The sequence below is a fragment of the Podarcis melisellensis genome (genome assembly GCF_964234715.1).
Source record: "Podarcis melisellensis genome assembly, chromosome: 15".
Taxonomy (NCBI): Eukaryota; Metazoa; Chordata; class Lepidosauria; order Squamata; family Lacertidae; genus Podarcis; species Podarcis melisellensis.
In genome coordinates, this window is record NC_138532.1 from 37,074,477 (window position 1) to 37,095,820 (window position 21,344).

The following is a 21,344-nucleotide window of genomic DNA, read 5'->3' on the forward strand; positions in this document are numbered from 1 at the left end:
TATGTTCTTGGGCATATATGCTTCTGTCTTCATGGTGAAAATGGTCTCTGGAGTGGAGCAGTGGCCAAACTTGGTGTTTGTTAATTCAGATGTTGTGCCAATCTAAGATGCTGCAAACCTGCTTCAAGCCATGGTTTGTCAGTTCAGGCAGAATGCCCAAACCATTGTTAAGCACCCATAACTGTGGTTTGGCATGATCTAAGCTAACAAGTTTGCCCAGATGGAATTATCTGCAAGGCTGATGCTGCACATAAGCTTTTTTTTTTAAAGAGTCATCTCTGCATTCTACAGCATTGGCTAAAAAAATTGATCGGTAAAACTTACAATGATAAATTCTGTCTTTTTTCTGTCTTAATTTTCATGTAAAATCCCAACTGCATATTAGAAATGGTTTCTTTACATACTGGTCCTGAACGTTTCACATTGTAGAGTTTTTGCTCAAGGCTGCACTACAACATCATTTATAAGGTTGTATTCGGGGGGGGGGCTCATTGAAATCAAACTGTTATATTCAGTGTTAGCTGTACTCTGAGTAGACCCATTGAACTTGATTGCCTCTGAACCAAGTTAGTCAAGATTACTCTGAATGAGACTTACTCTGATACTAAAGTGCATAGATTCCGCGCTCCCCCCCCCCCCCGCCGTTCTTGCACATTGTTTTCAGTTCACATTGGATTTCACAGGTTTGAGCATGGTTACAGGAAATGGATTGGCATATATGCATGTCGATCTGGTAGGAAAAAAGAGTTGGGAAGTGCAAGTGTGTCGATTGCATGCTCTTGCACAATGTGCATAGATATAAGAGTGGTAACTCAGTTAACACTTTCTGATACAGAACGAAAGTGAAGTAGATTCCTTAAAAGCGTGGTGGATATTTTGTATGACCGCCCAGGTTCTCTGAAGAGGATTCAAAATTGCCTGAACAGCAATATGTCATACAAATGCTGCCATATTTTCCAAATTTAGGAGGCTGTACGATTGTATTTCAGGGGCACAGTCCAGCCAAAGTTAAGCACTTTTTAGGGTCCTGATTTTTAATGAAGAGAATTAAGAACCCATTTCATGTTTGTGCCTTACGGATTTCATTGGAAAAGTGCTTAACTTATGATTGGATCTTGTCCAAAAGGTGCCTTTCTCAAAGCTCAGGAATCCTCTATTTACACGCAAAGCAAGGCACTGCAGTCATGCTCTTTCCTTTTATACAAGTATCTGGAACATTTGTTTTTTACCTGTTGCCTTCATTTGCTGAGGTTCACCAAAATTATCTCGACTTTTCAGGATACCTTGCGATAGCTATTAAAACTTCTTTCCTTGCGGTGACTTCTCTGTAGCTTGGTACAAACTTCTTTTTTTAAGGCTCAAATCGGAAGGTCTGGAGTTTTAGTAACATGAGAATTTCTCGTAAAGGCACGCAACCTAAATCCCCCTTATTTAGAGGTTAGTGTTTCTTCACCCACCCTTCCTTAGTGAGTGCCTCAAAGGTGCAGTGAAAATATTAAAACATATGCTGGCTTCTGTGTTGAGCATGTGGTTCCCCCAGGTGGAAAGCTTGTATTTTTGCCTCGCACCTGCTTTTTCGGACGTTCCTCCCTATTAATCCATTCTAATTTGTTGAGGTTTGTGTTTTTTAAAAGGGGGCTTGTAATGGAAACGATGTGTAAAATGATATCAAAGGCGGGCAAAAATCTTCCAAGGCGGAATGGACTTGCAGCGTCCATGCTATTGTGATCCTCCCTGTGTGGGTTTTTCTTAGCTTCCTTTCTCTCATGAGGCTTCTAAACTGAAAAGTTAATTTTTCACAGTTAAATGGCCAGTGTTTGCCTTTAAAATGCAGACGTTCAGCTGAGCTAGTTGACAGTTCTTTCTGCAGAAATGAGTTACTCATGAAATACCTCTTCTGGTGTAAGCAAAGGACTTTAGGACTTGCAACCGTGGCATCTATCCCTGCTTTGAGCACGGTGGTGATCTTTAACTCCAAGGTTGTGGGCTGTTTTGTGTATGTGTTGATTTGCAATAAAACTTAGCTTCCTCTGATAAAGTGGAGCAGGGTCAACGACCGTAGCAAGGTAGTCATCCTTTAAAGTGCCCCGCAACTAGGGATGCCAGAGAATTCAGTCAGAAATTGTTGGGAGTGGAAGTTGCCGCATTTTCATCCAAGGTCAGGAACAGAAATCACACAAGCGAATAAGAGCGGTATTTGCTTTTCACTCCAAAAAACGCTATGTTATTTTCTGTCATTGTTTTTGATACTTCCTTTCCATTTAAAAGCATTGAAATTAATTACATAATTATGTTATTTTCAGCTATCGTGGATAGCGAGATAGACATAGGTTTTTGCTGAAGCTGAACTGCAGTGGAACAGAAACCGTGCTGATTGTGATTGTTTATTATCCTTTATTCAATTTCTATACCGCCCTTTAGCCGAAGATCACAGCGTCGTTTACAATATAAAGTGATGAATCCAGCAAAGCACGGAAATCGCTGCCTCCTTACATCCCTGCCTAAGATTCTTGGTTGTCTTTTCCACAAATTGCAATAAAGCTCTTGTTGATACAAAACATACAGTGGAGGGATGCTTCTGTCCCCAAATCTCCCATTCTTGTCTAGGCTTCTCCCCCGCCCCTCTTTTTAAAAAAAACTATCTGAGAAGGCACCTGTTAGAATTTTTCTGGCCTTTGCTTTGTTCATCTGCAGGAATGCTTGCTTCTTCCTGAAGTGCGAAATCATTCTTTTTGTGCATTTAGTCCCTAACTTGTATCTGTGAACTGTTTCATGTTTAGTGCAGCCTTGCAAATTAGCCCACAGAAGTTCCTAGCAAGCCTGCAACATGTTCCAAAGCATAGCTGCCAGGGTTTTCATGTGGGCTTTGTGATCTGATCATATAACTTTGATTTTGTATCATCTTCCTTTGTTACCTGTTTTGTTTCTTGGCTCAAAGTGCTGGAAGGAAGGTGGGGACTCTCGGAGGTTTTTAAGCAGAGGTTGGATGGCCATCTGTCATGGATGCGTTAATTGAGATTCCAGCATTGCAGGGGGGTTGGCTAGATGACCCAGGGGGTCCCTTCCAACTCTATGCTTCTTTAAATTCCTCTATTGCCTGGGATCAGATACCTTAAGACCTGTTTTCTGCAATATGTACCTACCAGAACCTTAAGCCTGTATTCAGTGGTACTGATCTGTGTCCCTTTCCTATTAGGAAAACTTGAGAGAATGGGTTTTCTAGCCCTGTTGACTGTGTTTGGACAATCATAGATTAGCTTAATAACCGGAGACATGACTGAGCCTTGCACACAGCCACTTTGTCCCCTTTGTGTGTGTAAGTGAAGAAGCTAGCAAGCCTCAGTAAACAAACTCTGTTTTCCCATTATGTTCAGACCAGGAAACTATGGTTAACAGCTTCCAAATGAACCCACCTGTGAAGCCATGTTTTAAAGTTGGCTTAATATCCTGGTGTGTTTGAATGCCATTGACCATAGTTTCCCAGTCCAGACCCAAGTGAATGGTCATTAGCAATAGAGGTTAAACATCAATGCTGCATAGTGGTTAGGGTGTTGGAAGGCCTTGGTTTAAACCCCCACTTGGCCATGAAACTCACTGAGTGACCTTGGGGCCAGTTGATGTTCCTCACCTTACTTAAAGGGTTGTTGAGAGGATAAAATGGAGGAGGCAGGGTGAGAGGAAGCCCGCCTTGAGCTCCTTGGGGGAGAGGCAGGATATAAATTTAACCAGCTGTGTTCCTGGGTTCTGTCTGCATGGCTTAGGAAATAGGAGGCCAAAGCAAAGTGTCAAAAAGATCCCTGCATTGTTAGGGGTTCTTGATTACCTCTTTGCTTCACCTTGGGCCAAGTGACTAACATCAATGAATCTTCATCTTTGGTGTGCACAGGTGTGTGGAGTTCAGAATTTGACTGAGAGTGAATTGGTTTAGTGAAGAAGAGCAAGCAGCATAAAGGCAAGGGAATTTGCCTTTTTTGAAAGCGTCAGATTACTGATTCAGAATAGCAACTGTGAATCACTAACCTATGCTATCCTTGATCATTTGGAACGATGAAGTAGCCTCATATTGAGTCATATTGAGTCATGTCCATGTAGCCCAATCCGTCTAACTGGAGATGCCGGGAATTGACCATGGGACCATGCACTGAGCTATGAGCCTCTCCAAGAGGTCTTGTAATCTAGCTCTCTTAACGGCTGCAGAAATAGATTCCGCGGCTTTCGTTGGCCCATTGCAGATTTAACAGTGACGAAATGGTTAAGCGATTGGTAGTGGGAGCTTTGCAGCTGCTCATCCTGTGCCATCAGCATCTGGATTCCCCTGTGCCAGTGCAAAGCGATTCAAAGGGGGAAAGATGCAGGTTATAATGACTTGGAAGCCCTTGTGGATCTCTTTTCCTTAAGGTAACCTTAGCCTGGGTCTCCACAGTTGCTTGCTTACAGCAGGTCATATCATTTGTAATCCTAAACTACTTTTGCTGTCTGAGACGACTTATAACGGTGCGCTTCAATAAACTCTGGTTCTCATGGCTTATTGGCAGATGGGTGGGGAATACCTGCAGTATTAGCTTTCACCTGCAGTTACTTGCATGATGCAGAGAGAGAGAGAGAGAGAGAGAAAGAAAGAAAGAAAGAAAGAAAGAAAGAAAGAAAGAAAGAAAGAAAGAAAGACTCTAATGGCCTTCTACATTTTGTACCAACGCATTTCTTTGTCTTGCAGAACATTGAAAGCTTTAACGAGTTTTAGTGATAAAATGCACGTGTGAGAACACACAGACCAAATCCGTTGTGTTTGTATTTCTTCATTTGGACAGGAGTTTCACACTCTGAGCCAACAGAGGAAATGCATCTCTAATTCGGTGAATGTTGCCAGTCTCGGAAGATGTTGTTTTTCTAAATGGTTATAGAGTCTTGGACCTCTTCCTCTTTGAGAGAGGAGAAAGGCTGCTGCCTCATCTCTCTCTCTCTCTCTGTTGTCTGTCTTGGAAAACCAAGACTAACTTTTACCGATGATCTTTCATGATAGCTCTTGAGGAATTCCAACAGCAGTTATCTTCATAATCCACTTAGTTTCTCTGCCCATTTTGGCTGCTGTGCAACAGTCTCTGCACTTGGTAGAGTTGAGCCTTCTTGGTGGTGGTCGCCTCGTCATGAAACACCCTCTAGAGATACATTTGCCCAGAGCCAACACTTTGACACCGGGTTACTTGAAAAAGGCAGGGTGGATTTTTAAAACTAAATACGTGCAGTGTTAAGGCTTCCTAGGGACAGTGTTGATTTGTTATGGTGGAAGAGTTTTTGGCATCTTTGCAAGTTTGGGTAAGGGAGAAGGAGGACTTAAGGATGGCTATACATGTTAAGACTGAATCTGTGTTTCCTTTATTATGTTAGTGTTTAAAGCTCTAAATGGGTTGAGCTCTTAATATCTGAAAGAACACCTTTCCTATCAGTGTTAAGATCAGCATAGGGGGCCTTTATAGTTCCACTACCCTCAGATGTTCAGGGTGTCGGTGGTGGCCCAAGTGAGGGCATTCTCTGCAGCAGATCCTAGGTTATGGAATTCCCTCCTTACAAAGGTGTGTCTGGCACCTATGCTATGCAGCTTTTGAAGGATGCTGAAGAAGCATCTCAGGGCGGTGGGTTCATCCCCCACGTTGGGCAAAAGATTCCTGCATTGCAGGGGGTTGGACTTGATAACCCTTGTGGTCCCTTCCAACTTGACCATTCTACAACTCTATGTGTGTTTTGGGGACCCACTGTGATTTGTTTTTAAAGGCTGAGTTTTAAATTGTTGTAACTTGCCATAGACCCGCTGGCGAAGGGTGGGTAATAAATTATAATAGTAACTTGAAAAACACTAATTAATTAATTAATAATGGCCCAATTTGGGATAGGCACAGATGATTTGTGTTTTGTTATTCTCTTCTCTGTCCCCCTTTGTTACAGGACAGGGTTATATTTCACCCCCTCTCTTAACAGGTAGGAGAGGATATCAAATGTTTATTAAGAGGGCTGGGTGAAGATTGGCCTGTGGCCCTGCTGGCCTTTGGCTGCTGTGATGTAGGGCAGCAAGGGGTCCTTTCAGTGCTTCTCTCTGCTTGCCCAACTTTTGGAGCATCTCTGCCTACTGAGCAGCTGTTTTCAGCCTAGGGGTTGGTCTGCTAATGACTGATCTAAAACCATCAAATTCATTTATTTGTCACTGCCACTGACAGCCCAGTTAATGATAATAGATTCTTTTTTTAGCCGGTCGCCTTGTCTGATTCCTCTCTCTCTCTCTCTCTCTCTCTCTCTCTCTCTCTCTCTCTCTCTCTCTCTCTGTTCCCGCCCCCTGATATGCTGAGAATCGGCATTACTGAGAAAACGCAGGTCTTATTTTTAGCAAGAGATGCTGGAAATAGCATAACTCACGCAGCATGTGCCTTAGATATAGCTTATGTGGATGGGAGTGGAATTGAGCGCCGTGTGTTTCTAGGTGCCGTCTCAAATCCTGGCATTCTGCTGGTACTTCCAGGGGCAGATGTGTGAAAGTGCAAGATAGGTGGTAGCTGTGGGAGGAGCACACTGAGAAGGGTCCATGTGCCAGCTTCCAGCCTGGCTGTGTGTGGCTGTGTGCACAAGATGCTGCCCCAAACATGCCTTGGCAAGTGCTCAAAGCTGCAGTGAAGATGGTGTGCTAGATGCTGAATTCAGCACATGGCAGCAGGGGGTGGGGAACCTTTGGCCCTCCAGATGTTGCTGAGCTCTAACTCCCATCATCCCTGGCCATTGACCACTCTTGCTAGGGCTGATGGGAGTTGTAGATCAACATCATCTGGAGTGCCAAAGGTTCCCCGCGCCTGATGTATTTATTTATTTTATTTCTATGCTGCTTTATATTTTTAATAAAAATCTCAAAGTGGTTTACAGCGTATTAAATCAATAAAACAATAACCGGGCGATGTTCCCCCGGCTTCATGAGGAGCCTCTTCAGTAGGGCTGGGTGAGTGTGGGCCTCGCCCCCTAGGGCAGGTGGAAAGGGCTTTGCGGGGAGTGGCCTTCATGCCCCACAGCCAGGCGATGTTCCTCTGGCCTCAGTGATGTTCACCACTAGCTGACTGTGAGTTAAGAACATCAGGGGAAAGGTGTGTCTTACAAAATCCAAGAGCTCCATCCTGTAATTCCTCCATCTTTGTCAAACTGGCCTCTTCCAGCCTTCTAAAAACACATGCAGGGAAGAGCTGGGTTCCATCTGTAGCTTGAACACTCCATCTTGGTTCCATGCTTTTGGGCTTCTTGGCCAGGAGGCCTTTTCACTCCTTTCGCTGCTGCTTATTCACTCGTCTTCTCCCTCCAAGGCTGACGATGTTGCTCCCTACCGCCAGCCATGCAAAATACATGAACTGAGCACCATGACCTCTTCACATCAAAGCAACAGCAGACAACTCGCGCACACACACACACACACAGCCTCTGGGTGCACAGTGACTATTCAAAAGTACTTGCAGGAGGGTTTTTTTTTAACAGCGAATGTGCATGCACAGTGTGAGTTGTGTGTGGTTTGTGTGAGCTTTCTGCTCTTGCTTTGACCTGAATAGGCCATGGTGTTGAGTTCAAATACTTCGGTTGCAATTGATTGCCTATCTGTTGGGTTGCCCTTGACTTCTCACTTTGACCTTTCCATTCTTGGGCGCCACTTAATAGTTCTCGGTGCCCGTTGGGATTGGTGGGGCAGAGGAAAGGGAAACTTAAGTTGTTTGAAATTGTTTTTAATACAGTACTGTGTTTTGATGCTGTAACCCGCCCTCGGACCTCAGGGCAGTGTTTGAAATTAGCCAGGCGCAAGGTGCATTTTGCACCTGATTATCGGCCACTTGCCACCAAGTGAAGATTCCTCGCTGCCAGAAGGGTGCCTGATATCTCTGCCATCTGGAGGTGCATGCCTGGGAATCCTTGGATCTGGACTGTTTTCATACACTGATACCACAGCCTAGGCAGAATTCTATCAGTTATAATTTATCTGCATAATTGGAATGAATTTCAGGAACCAAAATGCTTTTTCTGTGCAGCCTGAGCAGGAGCAGTGAACAACATTACAGTGAATTGTTGTAGCTTGTCTTTGCTTAACCCTCCCCACCCCACTGCCCTGTTCACAGTTGTGAAGAATATTCTTACATTATGAACGGTCTGTGTTCATTAAGAAAAAAATAGGCCAATATATATGCGGGCTGTCCGTGGATAAAGTGACCTTTCTTCTTTTAAGTTTTCAAAGTTCTTAACCTAGCTCTAGGTTGCCACTTGAACTAGCCAGATGTTTAACTGAGAACCAATCACAGTTAGTCCATCATTTGAAAAATAAGATTTGAGAGCCATCTTACCCCAAAATGGCAACTAGAAATTCCGTTTTGGCAGCAGTAATCTTGGTTTAAGGAGCCATTTGGTGCCTAGCTTATATATCTGAGTTTCTAACGCTGCCTCAGGGTTGAAGGGTGGGTAGTTAAATAATTAGTAACTAATGATAGGTGGGGCTGAAGATTCACAGGAGCCAGAGACAACTCTTTATGGCTTTGTCCCCATTCTTCTCCTGTGCAAAAGACAATATAGACATGAAAGTAGTACATGATTACATGGGAGTAAGTCCTTTTGAACTCACTTGGTTCTAAGAAGACCTACCTTGACTTGGTTCTAAGAAGACCTACATAGGATTGCTTTGCATAGATTCTCCACTATCTGCCTCTCTTGACACACACGATGAATGAAAGCAGGACATGGTGACGCCGAGGCCGAGCCAGGAATTAGAGAGCAGAGAATGAGTTTAGTATAGCCAGGTGGGTTGAGGAGAGGAAGGCTGTGCTCAAGTTTTGGACATGGCCCAAGTTGCCCATAGCAAAAAGCCTTCCTTGTTGCCATGTTTATCTTAAAAGGACTGTTCATGCATGGTTGTAGAGCAAGTAGTAGCTGGACTTGAGCAGCACGGCTGTCTATCACTAAAGCCAGCAATGTTCATTTGAAATTGAAATTGCCCTCAAGCAAGTTCTGCAGTAAATATGGTTGGGCTGAACTTGTGTGTTGGGGGAAAAACATGCCTGCTTCACTGTACTTCTAAATTTTATTTAAGTTTAAACTGTTCTCCTTGGATCCACCCCACCCATGTTTTCAACACGTCAATTTTGGTTCTGGCAGCTTGTTGGGTTCTCTATGAGGTTTTTTACGTGAGAAACCTTAAAAATCTTGTTCCAGAAATAGATCTGGAGGGGAAAGCCATTAGCCATCTAATTCTGCTCTCTTCTCTTTTTCTGGAAGCTCTACCTAAAAATTATAAGGTTTCCTCACAGGAGAAATTGGGTTTTAGACAGGGCAGGTTTCACACAGTATGTTTTGCACCTTGCTGCTGGACCGTGTTATGATTCATCTGCATCTAAAGGTGAATCATCAGTGCGGCATGTTTCTCAGTCTTGAATCTGTGGTATTTAAAGTAGATTTGCTAACCAATGCTTTGAAGATCCTATAGGCTGCCCTGTGGATGTAGGTTTCTCTGCTCTCCTACCACCCTCCACAAGTAAGCAGACCAGATGGCATTTAAAGTGAAGTGTGTGTCCACTAAAAGTAAACTAAGGTTGTTCAGAGAGGTATAAATCCTTGGCCTTAATGCATTTCCCTTAATTCCTGTTTTGGACTCATGGTGGAATGTCAACCCACCTCTTCCCTAATGAGAACAATGTCCTATACCTGTGATGATTGACGGCACGGTAAATCCACAAGGCAACCCCTTCTTCTCTTCTGCCCACACACAAGCACAACACATTTCTTTTTCTTTTTTTAAGCCTCCTTAAAAGTGCAGTTTCTGTTTGGAATTCTCTCTGCCCTTGGGCAAGGATGACAGTAAATGCTGCTAGTTGAGCTGTCTTTCTGCCTTCATGATGCCCAAATAGTGTGCTGTTTTTCTTGACTTAGGGAGGTCATTATAAAATGAGTTTGCAAACCTTTGCTGTCAATCCAGTTCGTCCCTATTCTTTGGTAAAGTGAGCATCTTGGCTGTAGTCCTGTGATACAGCAGGAGCTGTGTGTGTTGGGTGCCTTCTGACGCAGCATTGCACCCTTTCCCCCCTTCTAGGTGATGGCAAATGCTTTTCTACTGGTCATCATGAGGACTGGTGCCATGGCATGGCAGTGGCATTATGGATTCTGTTCACTGTGGACTTGCTCTGCTTTATTTGTTAGATGATTAGGTTTTTAAAAAATATTGTCGAATAGGTCACTGGTCACATGAGGTTGCATAGGAGAGGACTAGGAAGGGAAACCTAGGAATATAGGAAGCTGTCTTGGTTTATCGAGCCCAGTGTTGTCTATTCTCACAGCGGTCTGCTCAGATACAAAGGACTTTGCCTGTTGTCCATCAATCAAAACATCGGAAAGAGGGTCAGGTGGGGAGCACCTGGCCTCTGATTATCTTAATTGACAGATGGGGTCATCCTGTTGGAGCTGGTGGTCCTTTGAGCGGCTGCAAGCTATAGAGGTCTTTCAAGGTTAAAACAGTTAGAATTGTGCCTGAAAATGCATAAGAAGTCCACAAAACTGTTTTCAAATTAGTGAGATATCTTGCGACCAACAGATTCTGGTCAGTAATGTGGCTGTCATATGCCGAACGTATGCACAGCCATGCGCCGTGTCTGGAGTTTCTCTGTGTCTTTCTAGCCTTCCTCTTTGCAACCAGTGACCTTGAACTGCCTTGCAGTGTCCTTGATGTTTCACTCCTTGTATTCTTCAAGAGTTCCCTGCATCTCTTATCTAGTTGCTGCTAGAAACCGTCATGGTGCTTTGCCAAGCGAAGGAGTGGGAAGCTCTGGCTACTTCAGCCTGGCCTTATTCTTTCATGAGACTGAACAACTTCTGGGAAAGGTAACTTTGAGAATGTTCCCTTTTCTTAGAACAGATGCATCCTTGGCTTTGCAAAACATAACAGCCTACATCCTTTGGACTCCTAGTTCGCACTTCTTTTCAAAAGGTAATCCTAGCTGGTACAAGTTGCGATAAAACATTGCTTTCAGAATTTTTTTTAAATTAAAAGAGCACGTCGCGGTTTGTTTATTTACTCAAAGTATTTTTAAAATCCTGCTTTTCAGGCTCCCTCTATAAATCCCAGTGATAAAGACAGTCCCAGCCTTCAGGCTTACAATCTAAAAGACACAACACAAAAGGAAAAGGGATGAAGAGGGATGAAGGAGCAAAAGCAAGAAAATTTAGGCATCATTTCTTGCTTACAAAGTTAGTATTATTCTGATTTATTTCCCACCCTTCGCCCTGAGGTCCCAGAGCAGGCCACAACAATTAAAAATATCCAGCTGGAATGAAAAGATTAGAGCCAAAAACGGCAGGTCTTTCAGTATAGCTGAATCCAACATTTTCATCCTTCGGAATCCAAAAGATTTCTGCCCACTCATCCAAATATATTCAGTGTGAAAGGGCACTCATATGTGGCTGACTAAATGTTGGGGAGACATGTTGCTTGCCTGTAAAAGTTGAGATCTCAGAGGCACACAACACATGAATTTGTGTAATAAGACAACTTAAAAAGAAAAGCAGCCACTGAAGGCTTTGATCTGAGAGCCATGGGGAGGGGCTGATTCTTTTGGTTACTTTCCTGCTCAAAAACTACCCCAGGCCGCTTCTCTCTCCTCACCTGCCCAGTCCAGACGTTCTACATTGGTATTTACCTTTGTAAAGCTCTGTTGCTTCTTGACTTCAATTGGAGCCTCCCAAGTCTGCTTTTCATGCAAAATGAAACCACCAGGCTTTATTGTACAAATTTGCATCTGCTGTGTGCGTTGACCTTCAGGTTTTGACCCTGAGTTTAGTATTTAACAGGAGAAAGAGGGGCATGCATTCTGAAATATTGGATGGACTACTTAATGAGTGTCACCCGCCAACATTGGGCTGCAGGTAGCAAAAATGCTATAAGCAGACAATTCAAGTAGTGTAAAATGGCAGCTCCTAATAAAGTTGAGTTTAAGAGGCCACTGGCGTACTTTGGCGATTGGAAGGCTGCGTACAAGGAGGTGATGCCTGAAGAATGAAATGAGCTGTGACTTCGTCTTGAACTGAAAGAGCTCAGCTAATACCCAGTTCTTGACGCACAGCATGGTATACCTGCTTCGACACTGGACTTGCAACAGACTTCAAATCCATGCTCACCTGCAAAGTTCACTGGATGGCTTTCAGCCAGGTACTAACTCTCATTCTCTCAGCATAACCCACCTCTCAATGTTGCAGGGAGGGGAGAGAACTGTGTGTGCCAGCCAGAACTATTTGGAGAAATACAAAGAAATAACACGAGTTGTGAATGCCAGGGCTCAGCCCCCGTCATCTAACTTAGCATGCCTCTGAGCATGCGCAGGGTGCTCTGCTTGTTTGCTCATTACTGAGAACCACGGACACATTGTGTGATGGAGAAGATATAATCTCCAAGGCACTGCCTCCCATTTCACAGTTCATTTCTCTTTTGAGCAAATCTTGGCACCTGATTTTTACAGGAGGGCTACTTTGGGGAGGAAGGGACGCGGGTGGCGCTGTGGGTTAAAGCCTCACGCCTAGGGCTTGCCGATCGAAAGGTCGGCGGTTCGAATCCCCGCGGCGGGGTGCGCTCCCGTTGTTCGGTCCCAGCGCCTGCCAACCTAGCAGTTCGAAAGCACCCTCGTGTGCAAGTAGATAAATAGGGACCGCTTTCTAGCGGGAAGGTAAACGGTGTTTCCGTGTGCAGCTCTGGCTCGCCAGAGCAGCGATGTCACGCTGGCCACGTGACCCGGAAGTGTCTTCGGACAGCGCTGGCCCCTGGCCTCTTGAGTGAGATGGGCGCACAACCCCAGAGTCTGGCAAGACTGGCCCGTACAGGCAGGGGTACCTTTACCTTTTTACTTTGGGGAGGGCCCACCACAGACACTGTTCCTACCTGGGTAACTGGGTAACTTGAAGGGTCCACCTGGTGGTCCTCAGAGCTGGATTTGGCTGTGTGCTTGATGGCTTAAAAGATGCTGGGTGCCAGTTCCTTTTCTCTTACTGGACAGCTGCTTCATGTTTTCTTAATAACCTCTAATTTAGGTTAATGCATATCACTGGAATCTGCGTCTCTTTTGAAAATTAGGCTCTGCACCCCATGTTGGGAGCTTGCATGCAATAGCAAGCTCCTTTAACACAGGAGAGATCAAAGGAACTTTTGCTCTTTCATAATGTTCTTAAAACTGTTTGGCAGGTGCAGCTCTCCTCTTGTTGTGGGTGACTTCTTTTTAGATTTGCTTCTATGGAACCTAACCAAAAAAGAAAAAGAAAAAAAGAGAGGTAGAAGCAGATAACATCACACCACCTGCTTGTTTTTACCTTTTGGCTCTACCTGAGTGGGAATAATTGGAAACGGAGGCAGTTAAATGCCCTTGAAGTGGGCGCAGGCTGAGTGCAGGCAGGCGGAAAAGGTAAAACTCCTTAATCCAGCCACGAGAGAATATAAAATTCTGTGTGTTCCTGTTTGCTGCCTGTTGAATCTCAAACTGTGTCTGGCTTCTTCCCTACGTTGAGACCCATATTGCTGTTAAAACACAAAAAGCAGAGTCTGTGGGCTCCTTAAAGACCAGCAAATTATTTACAGCCTAATAGGCTATTGTGGGCTGGTCTTGTTATGGGGAGGCTTTCTTTGACCCATAAAAATGTCATGGTGAGGCCTCCATGTAAAATACAGGGCTGTAACTTGGTGGTAGAGCTTATGCTTTGTATGCAGAAGGTCCCAGGTTCATTGCACCATATTGCAAGCTAGAAGATCTCTAGTAGTAATGCTCCTATACCATAGGTAGTCACTGCCAATCAGAGCAGACATTACTGGGACCAGATGTACCACTTACCTTACTAGGTATAAGTCTGTGTTCACATTCACCTATTCCTGGACTGTACTATTTCCAGGCTGTTGGAGGGGCTGCATGTCTGAAGACTTACTGGTAGTTTTTTGTTTTTGCTTTGTTTCCTGCTTGCGTGTGGAAAACTCCATTTTCCTAATGTACTATTTTTCTACCTGAAAGCATCCTCCCCAAACCATGGAATACTGCAGAGTGCTATCAGCTACTTTTATTCCCAAGTGGTTCAGTCCAGCAACATTTTGACCATACGATGAATCATTTGTCCAGACTAGGTCTGCATGCAGACGGTCCCTAGTATCTCCTGCTAAAATTAATTCGGGTGGCAGAGCTGGGGAATACCCCGGCCTGTGACCTTGGGGAAAAATAAATCTTCAAACGTCTCAAACCCAAGAGTGATCTTCAGCCCAAGCACGCATTTCTCAGTTTTCTCTGATGTATTTATGTGATGGTAGTAGTGCTGTTCTTGCAACCCACCTTGAACAATAGAGGGTCCTGATTGAAGACCAGCTTTCCCCAATTCGGTGCCTTCCAGAAGTTGCTGAACTCCAACTTCCGTCACCCTTTACTCCTGACCATTTGACCTGAGGATGGTAGGTGTTGCATGTGCAGATAACACCTGGAGGGCTACAGCTTCACCATCCCTGTTCTACACACATTGGTTGGGCTTCTTTTTGCAGGTTTGGCCAAAAGGCTCCCCCCACTTTCTTTTCTCCTTTCTCCTTCATTGGAGCTTTCCTGATCTAGATCAGTCTGTTAGGAGCAGGGAGATGGGCGTTGCTCATTCACGTTCCCTCCTGCATAATAATTCCAATACTAAAATTAGTGCTGGTCTCCCTGGGCCATAATTCTTTCCTGAGATTATGGAGAAATGCGTGTCCCAGTGATTTATAGTTTTTCTGGGTCTGGATTCCCCCCACTCTTTTCTTCTTTTATATAACCTTGAGTCCTCGGGTCACAGTCCTTAACCTTTCTTCTCCTCCTTTGTATCTTTCTCCTTCTTTCTTTCATGGTCTTCCCATTCTTTGCCCTTGTTCCTTCCCCATCCAGTCCCTCTTGTATGGGGGGGGGAACACTTTAGCCATCTTCCGTATTTTTGCCTGTTTAAGCCTCTGTCACTGCGGGCAGATGGCTTCCTTGGGAGCTCTTCTGAAGGTTTTGTAATTGAGTCTTTTACCAGGGCGACAGGATATTATTAACCTTCGCTAAAGCAATTTATTTCATACTCCTTTGTGGGGCTAAGCTTTCTCTCTTTCTACCCCCCTCCCTCCATTTCTTTTTCCCAAGAAAATATGTACGTGGAAAAAAGGTTTTACAAAAGGGAATAACCAAGCCTGAAGCATTAAACTCTCTGTGTGTGTATTTTTAAATTTGCACGGAGGAAAAAAGGTGTCTGCTGCCTGTTTTTAAAACAACTCTCGTTGGTCCCTTAAAAATGTTTTTAATGTGTGTTTGCATGCTTGAGGGGAAGAAAAAAAGCAGCCCTTTCGACTATAAGTAGCTCGTAAAAGGGGGGTCCCATTTCATTTGATGTTTTAATATCCCTTGCTACTTAAAGCAATACAGCATCTTGTTTTCATCTCCTCAATTGCTCCTAAATCTAACTTGGGAAGGACGGGAGAGAGAGGGGAGGGAAGTCTTAGTGTGGTCCATCGGATGGAACTGAGGGAGACACGACTGACCTTGTTTCAAATCCCAGCCCAGTTTGGACTTGCTGGGTGGCCCCGGGCTGGTGGTTCTCTTGTCATTCTTCGTTTCCCTGTCTGCAACACTCCAGTAGGTATTGCGAACTGACTTGAGAGCTTGCAGGGAAGCGCTTTTCATGTAAAAGCGCTGAAGAGATCCCTAATAATGAGTTAAACTTCCCTGAAATTTTGCGGCGGCTGTTCTTTGGGGAAGAGGGGTAGGCAGGGAGCTAGCTCTTTTTTTTACTGTTGCCCTCTTCTCATTCAGGGATGCTGTTGCAGGGTGGGATAAGAAGTGGTCCCCCCCCCAATGTTTTGTGCTATCCCTAAGGAGCAGCAACGTCGCCACTTGCTTGTTCTACACACTGAATGCCATAAATGGGCCTGCCTACTAGCTCTATATGCCATAGGCACCAGTTCTAATGTGCAGATGTATGCATGTGATTGGCCTTTGTCGATAATGCTGCTGTAGTTGTGAATACTACGCACCTGCCTTATTTATTTTGTTTCATTTATGCATCGCTTCCTACGAATAATCTCAAAAGCATTTCATGATACTGTAAAAAACATATGCAAAACATCTTGAGTCCGCAGGAACAGTTGAAGCCAGTGCATATGTAGTAACGACGGCAAAAAAGTAAAGAAAAGAAATTTAAAAATTAAATAACCATACATAGGAAAATAGCTGCGTGTATGAACCAATTTCAAATAAATTCAGATACTGACTTGGATAAAATGCTTGACTTAGAAGGCTTGATGAAAGGAGGAGAGGCTTCAACACGCAATCGGGTACCTGCCTGAAAGGTAACAGGAAGGAATTCCAAAGGGTTGGGGCCACTACTTTGTTGGCCCTGTTCCAACTTCGTGTGGAACAGATCTCATGATAAGATGGTATCTGCAGGTTGCCCTCTCCCACAGTGATCAGTTGGGTGTATAGTGGACATGGGCGTAGCAAGGATTTTTTGGGGGGAGGGGAGGGCTTTTGGGGGAGGGGCAAAACCGACGTGATCGGTCAGTTAGTTAAATATTTCTATTAATTTACTTGATCTAAGGGGGGAGGCAGCTGCCCCCCTGCTCCCCTTTGGCTATGCCCATGATAATGGATGAGGCGAACTTTAATCAGGCCATTGGTCCATCAGACCCAGTATTGTCTACTCTGATTGGCAGCAGCTCTCTGGCAGAGAGGGGTATTTCCCAGCCTGCTGCTTGAGCTTTGTTAATTGGAAACAACTGACTTCAGAAAAGAAAAGAAAAGCAGCAATTCTGGGTGAGCAGAGAAGTGGCAAGGGGAGCAAGGAGTATGCTGTGCACAAATGCAAATATCCAGTGACTGAAAGCTGGGGGAGCCAATGGGATAGACGGAAGTGGTTTTTTTTGGGGGGGGGGAAGCTCCTGATTTCCCTTAGGGTAATTCCTGACTGGAGATGCCTGGGGTTGTACTTGGGGTCTTCCGGGTGAGACACTATGGGGCACTGTGCCAAGCTATGGACCTTGTGTGTTCTCTCCCCCCCACTCAGAACTGTAACCACAACTAATGTACAGTTTAACCTTGAATATATCCAAACTTGTGAACCATTTGTTTATAAATGGGGCTGAAATGGGCATGTGTGTTTGGACCATCTGGATACTCAGAATGTGTCCTTTATCTCTCTCCTCTCTGCCCCTACCCCAAGTGGTTGGATGGGATTCCAACCTCTGCAAAATAAAATTCATGCGCTTTCATGGACCAGATCATGCATGTTAAATAAATTTAGGCAGATATGTACTAATTGGGTCGTTTGAGCATATAGCAGCTCGATCAAGGGAGGAAATTTCCCTGTGTTTTCTCCCCTTGGAAACGTACGTGTATGTCTGTGTGTGTGTGTACTATTTAAAGATTTTATTATTGCTTCTGTTATTATTTATTAAATTTGTATACCGCCCTTCATTCGAAGATCGCAGGGCGGTTCACAATGTAAAAATATAAAATGAGAACACAAAATACATAACAAAGCAAAAACAATACAAACTACATACAAACACATTTAAAAGGCCTTATTTTATTTTTTTTATAATACATTTGGTTTATTTTAATTCATGACATTTGATAAATTTGTGGAAAACTAGACATTTTAATGCACAAGGCATTTGCAATCAGTTCTTGACAGTACAGAGTAATCAATATTTAAGCAGTCTTTATTATTATTCCTTAACAACACATCAACATTACATTTGTCAAGTGCTCAGTTTTAAAACTTCATGTCTATTTTACTCATCTGTTACCCACCCACACCCTGCTTAGTGAAACATCAGTTTTTGTGCTCAAACTCTTCCAGGTTAAGAGATTTGCTCAAGAAATCAAAACTTCAGGGGAGGAGAATCCAGGTTCTCTTTATTTCCTTCTGGTATAAAACTGATGAGAGGAGAGCTCAGATCCATTGGCTGTCCCACTGCCAAGAGATCATTTCCAAATGCAGATGCATTTTTTACAGTCTGAACTGTGCTCGGTTTGTTATTTGTTGTTTCACTCTTCCCTTGCGCTAAAGATGCAAGCAGTGTGGGGGGCAATTTGCTCATTCATTCTGGCAGGACTAGAAGTATTTAGAGGAATTTGTGGAGAACAAGAGTGTCCATCCCCGCGATCGGCTGCCTAGAATGTTTCTGAAACGAAGGTGGCCGTGGGGAGAGTGGACTCTCTCACACACATTAAGTCTCTCTCCTAACTTCCTTTGGGGTTTGATCCATCACTATTCCTTTCCCAAGGAGTTTCAGTTTTGATTTAGATTCTTGCACAAATTTTTCTACAGCTTCTGTCTTTCGCTCTCCCAGCTGGCGACCGTTTTCCTTTTCGCTTTGCTTCCAGTTTGTATCTGGATTGCTATCTGGTGAGCTTCCTTAAAAATCTCCACAAATTTCTCCTCAGAAATGGGGCTCTGTGTTAGTTCATCCGCAAGTGGTGATGGAGGAATTGGGTCTTTCGTTGCTTTAAGAGCCATCGCAATGCATTTTTCTTTATGGCCCATGGGCCCGACAAAAACTTCACCCTCATTTTCACTTATAGGAGACAGTGAAAGGTCAAAGTCAAAAATCATTATTCACACACTCATTGGGTTTGGCTTCTGTCATTTTACATTCTGAATGCAAGGTTCTTTTCCTTCGTCATCCATGATACGACTGGCTGAAGCGACACGCTAAGAGGAATGAGTCCGCCATTGAAAAGGCCGTATAATGTTAACCAGCCAAAGGCCTGGTTATAGAGAAACGTTTTTGCCTGGTGCCTAAATATACAGTATGCAATGAGTGCGTCAGGTGAGTCTCTCTGGGAAGAATATTCTGGGGAGCCCCTGCAGGAAAGGTCTGTTCTCATGTTGTTATGCTCTGGACCTCTTGTGGAGGAGGCACATGAAGAAGAGCCTCAGAGGATGATCATAGGATCTGGATTTATATGGGGACCATGATATTGTAGTCCTCAGCCATTTTAAGGCTTTATAGGTCAAAACCAGCATTTTGAATTCGGCCTGGAAACTGATTGGCAGCTAGGACCGATGTAATATGCTTTCAACCTGTCTTGTCCCCGAATTTAAAAATACACAAGTTAAAAAGCAGTTTAAAATAATTTAAAACAATTTTAACAGCACTACTAACAGCAAAAGAACGCCCCCCCCAAGTTGCCTGAACAATACCCCAACCCAAGAGTCTGTTTTAGAATTGCTTACATGTTGTAATGTTTCTTACATTCTCGAAAGCCCTTGTTTGATGCATTAGCTGTTCCCATACCTGCTCTCCTGGCCTTTCGGCAATAACACAGTGTTATAGCTGCGAGATGAAAACTGAAAATGGCTTCTTTTTAAAATGTACCTTAATGTGTTAGTGTTGCAAGATGAAATACTTCTAAATTAAGGGACATTATGGAGCACCGTGTACCATATCTTTGGCTCTGTAGGTGGTCTGGAGTACAAAATGTTTGTTGCTCTAACTCAGTGACATTTTCTATCCTGTCCATTCCTGGTGAATTTACAGTGTGGTTTTCTACTCCAGCCTAATCTTTCAGCAGACTGTTTGAATATATATATATATTTATGTGTACTCTGCAGTTCCCAGCACAATTTAGATAGACTCCAGCACTTATTGCAGAGGTTGCCATTCTGAGAATCTTTTTGCTTAATGGACATTATCCTTTGTTGTTCTTCATTGTTTTTTTCTTTAAGCAAGTTGGTAGTTCTCATGGTTCTTGAGAGGAGAGTGGAACATATGGAAGTTGCCTGAGGCTTCATTAAACCCAAGAACACAGAAGAATAGGATTGTGCTGTTTGTACCATTGAGTTAAATGGGACTTACTCCCATATAATTGTGTACAGGATGGCAGCCTTAATCAGGATTGGACCTTTGTTGTCTCCCCCTCCTACCACTGCTATTTCCTGTGCTGTTTCCCATTTAGATCTGACCTGCATACCCCATATTTGCTTGTTGTTCACCACTGTTCAGTGTTAATCCCTGAAACTTGAAAGCAGAATTAATTATACAAAAGAGATACATGCAAGTGTAATTACAGTTTATAGTTCTGGGTACAGGATTTGGAGATTCAAAGTGCAAAAATAAAGCTGTCACATGTTGTTGTTGTTGTTGTTTAGTCGTTTAGTCGTGTCCGACTCTTCGTGACCCCATGGACCAGAGAACGCCAGGCACCTCTGTCCTCCACTGCCTCCCACTGTTTGGACAAACTCATGCTGGTAACCTCGAAAACACTATCCAACCATCTCATTCTCTGTCGCCCCCTTCTCCTTGTGCCCTCCATCTTTCCCAACATCAGGGTCTTCTCCAGGGAGTCTTCTCTTCTCATGAGGTGGCCAAAGTACTGGAGCCTCAGCTTCACAATCTGTCCTTCCAGTGAGCACTCAGGGTTGATTTCCTTAAGCTGTCACATATTGTAGGATTTTAGTATAGTTTATACTTTCTCTCTCTCTCTCTGCTAATTTAATATCTTGTGCTAGGAATTATTTTGCACATGCAAGAGGTAGTGCAATACCAGTGCAATTAGTCTGATGTTTACTGCTGGTGTGGTTCAGTACCTCTTAAGTTCCTTTGCAACATTGCCCTCCCTAAACAGAATCATTGGGAAACTGCATGGAAAGGCTGCTTGCCTTTGAGGAAATACAGCAGGAAATACAGCAATCTTCGCCAGTGTTGCCCATTTAAAGTTGGAGCCGTAGTGTTTGAGCTGTGTCCTGAGCTTCTTTGGAAGCTTATCAGTAGTTATTTGAGAAGGATTGCTAGTGATGGGTAAGCACCTTTCAAGGCACCCTGTCCAACATTATTGATCATGAGCTACAGTGCTGCCTTTCGCCTACCATTCCTATGGTCTACCAGCAGCTCTGCCTCCAGAATCCTCTGCAGTCTGCCCTGGGTTCATTGACTAGATACTGTCAAGCAAAACATACCCTCCAACATTTATTTAAAATATTTGCAGCCTGATTTTCTGCCTGATAAGAAGACTTCAAGGCAGATAACTTCACTTTTTGTCAATACAGTATATAGGAAATGTAGCATTGTTTTTAAAGGCAGTAGTGCCTTATTAATGCTCTTCAGAGACAGTGGTGGAAAGTGCCTATTGCCCAAGCCTTAGAGCGCAGGGGTCAGCAAACTTTTTCAGCAGGGGGCCAGTCCACTGTCCCTCAGACCATGTGGTGGGCCAGACTATATTTTGGAAAAAAATATATATGAATGAATTCCTATGCCCCACAAATAACTCAGAGATGCATTTTAAATAAAAGCACACATTCGACTCATGTAAAAACACGCTGATTCCCGGACT

The 21,344-nt window shown here is 43.8% G+C and overlaps 1 protein-coding gene and 1 long non-coding RNA gene across 35 annotated transcripts in view; one reads left to right on the forward strand and one right to left on the reverse strand.

Moving 5' to 3' along the window:
* Positions 1-21,344, forward strand: part of MSI2 (musashi RNA binding protein 2) — a 446,839-nt gene that overhangs the window by 60,931 nt on the left and 364,564 nt on the right. The gene's annotated exons all lie outside the window — the stretch shown is intronic.
* On the reverse strand, positions 9,109-13,992 carry LOC309357494. Its single transcript, XR_014163149.1, has 3 exons — positions 13,345-13,992; positions 11,688-12,275; positions 9,109-11,150 (listed from the first exon to the last, which is right to left on the reverse strand). It is a non-coding gene; the product is annotated as an uncharacterized lncRNA (long non-coding RNA).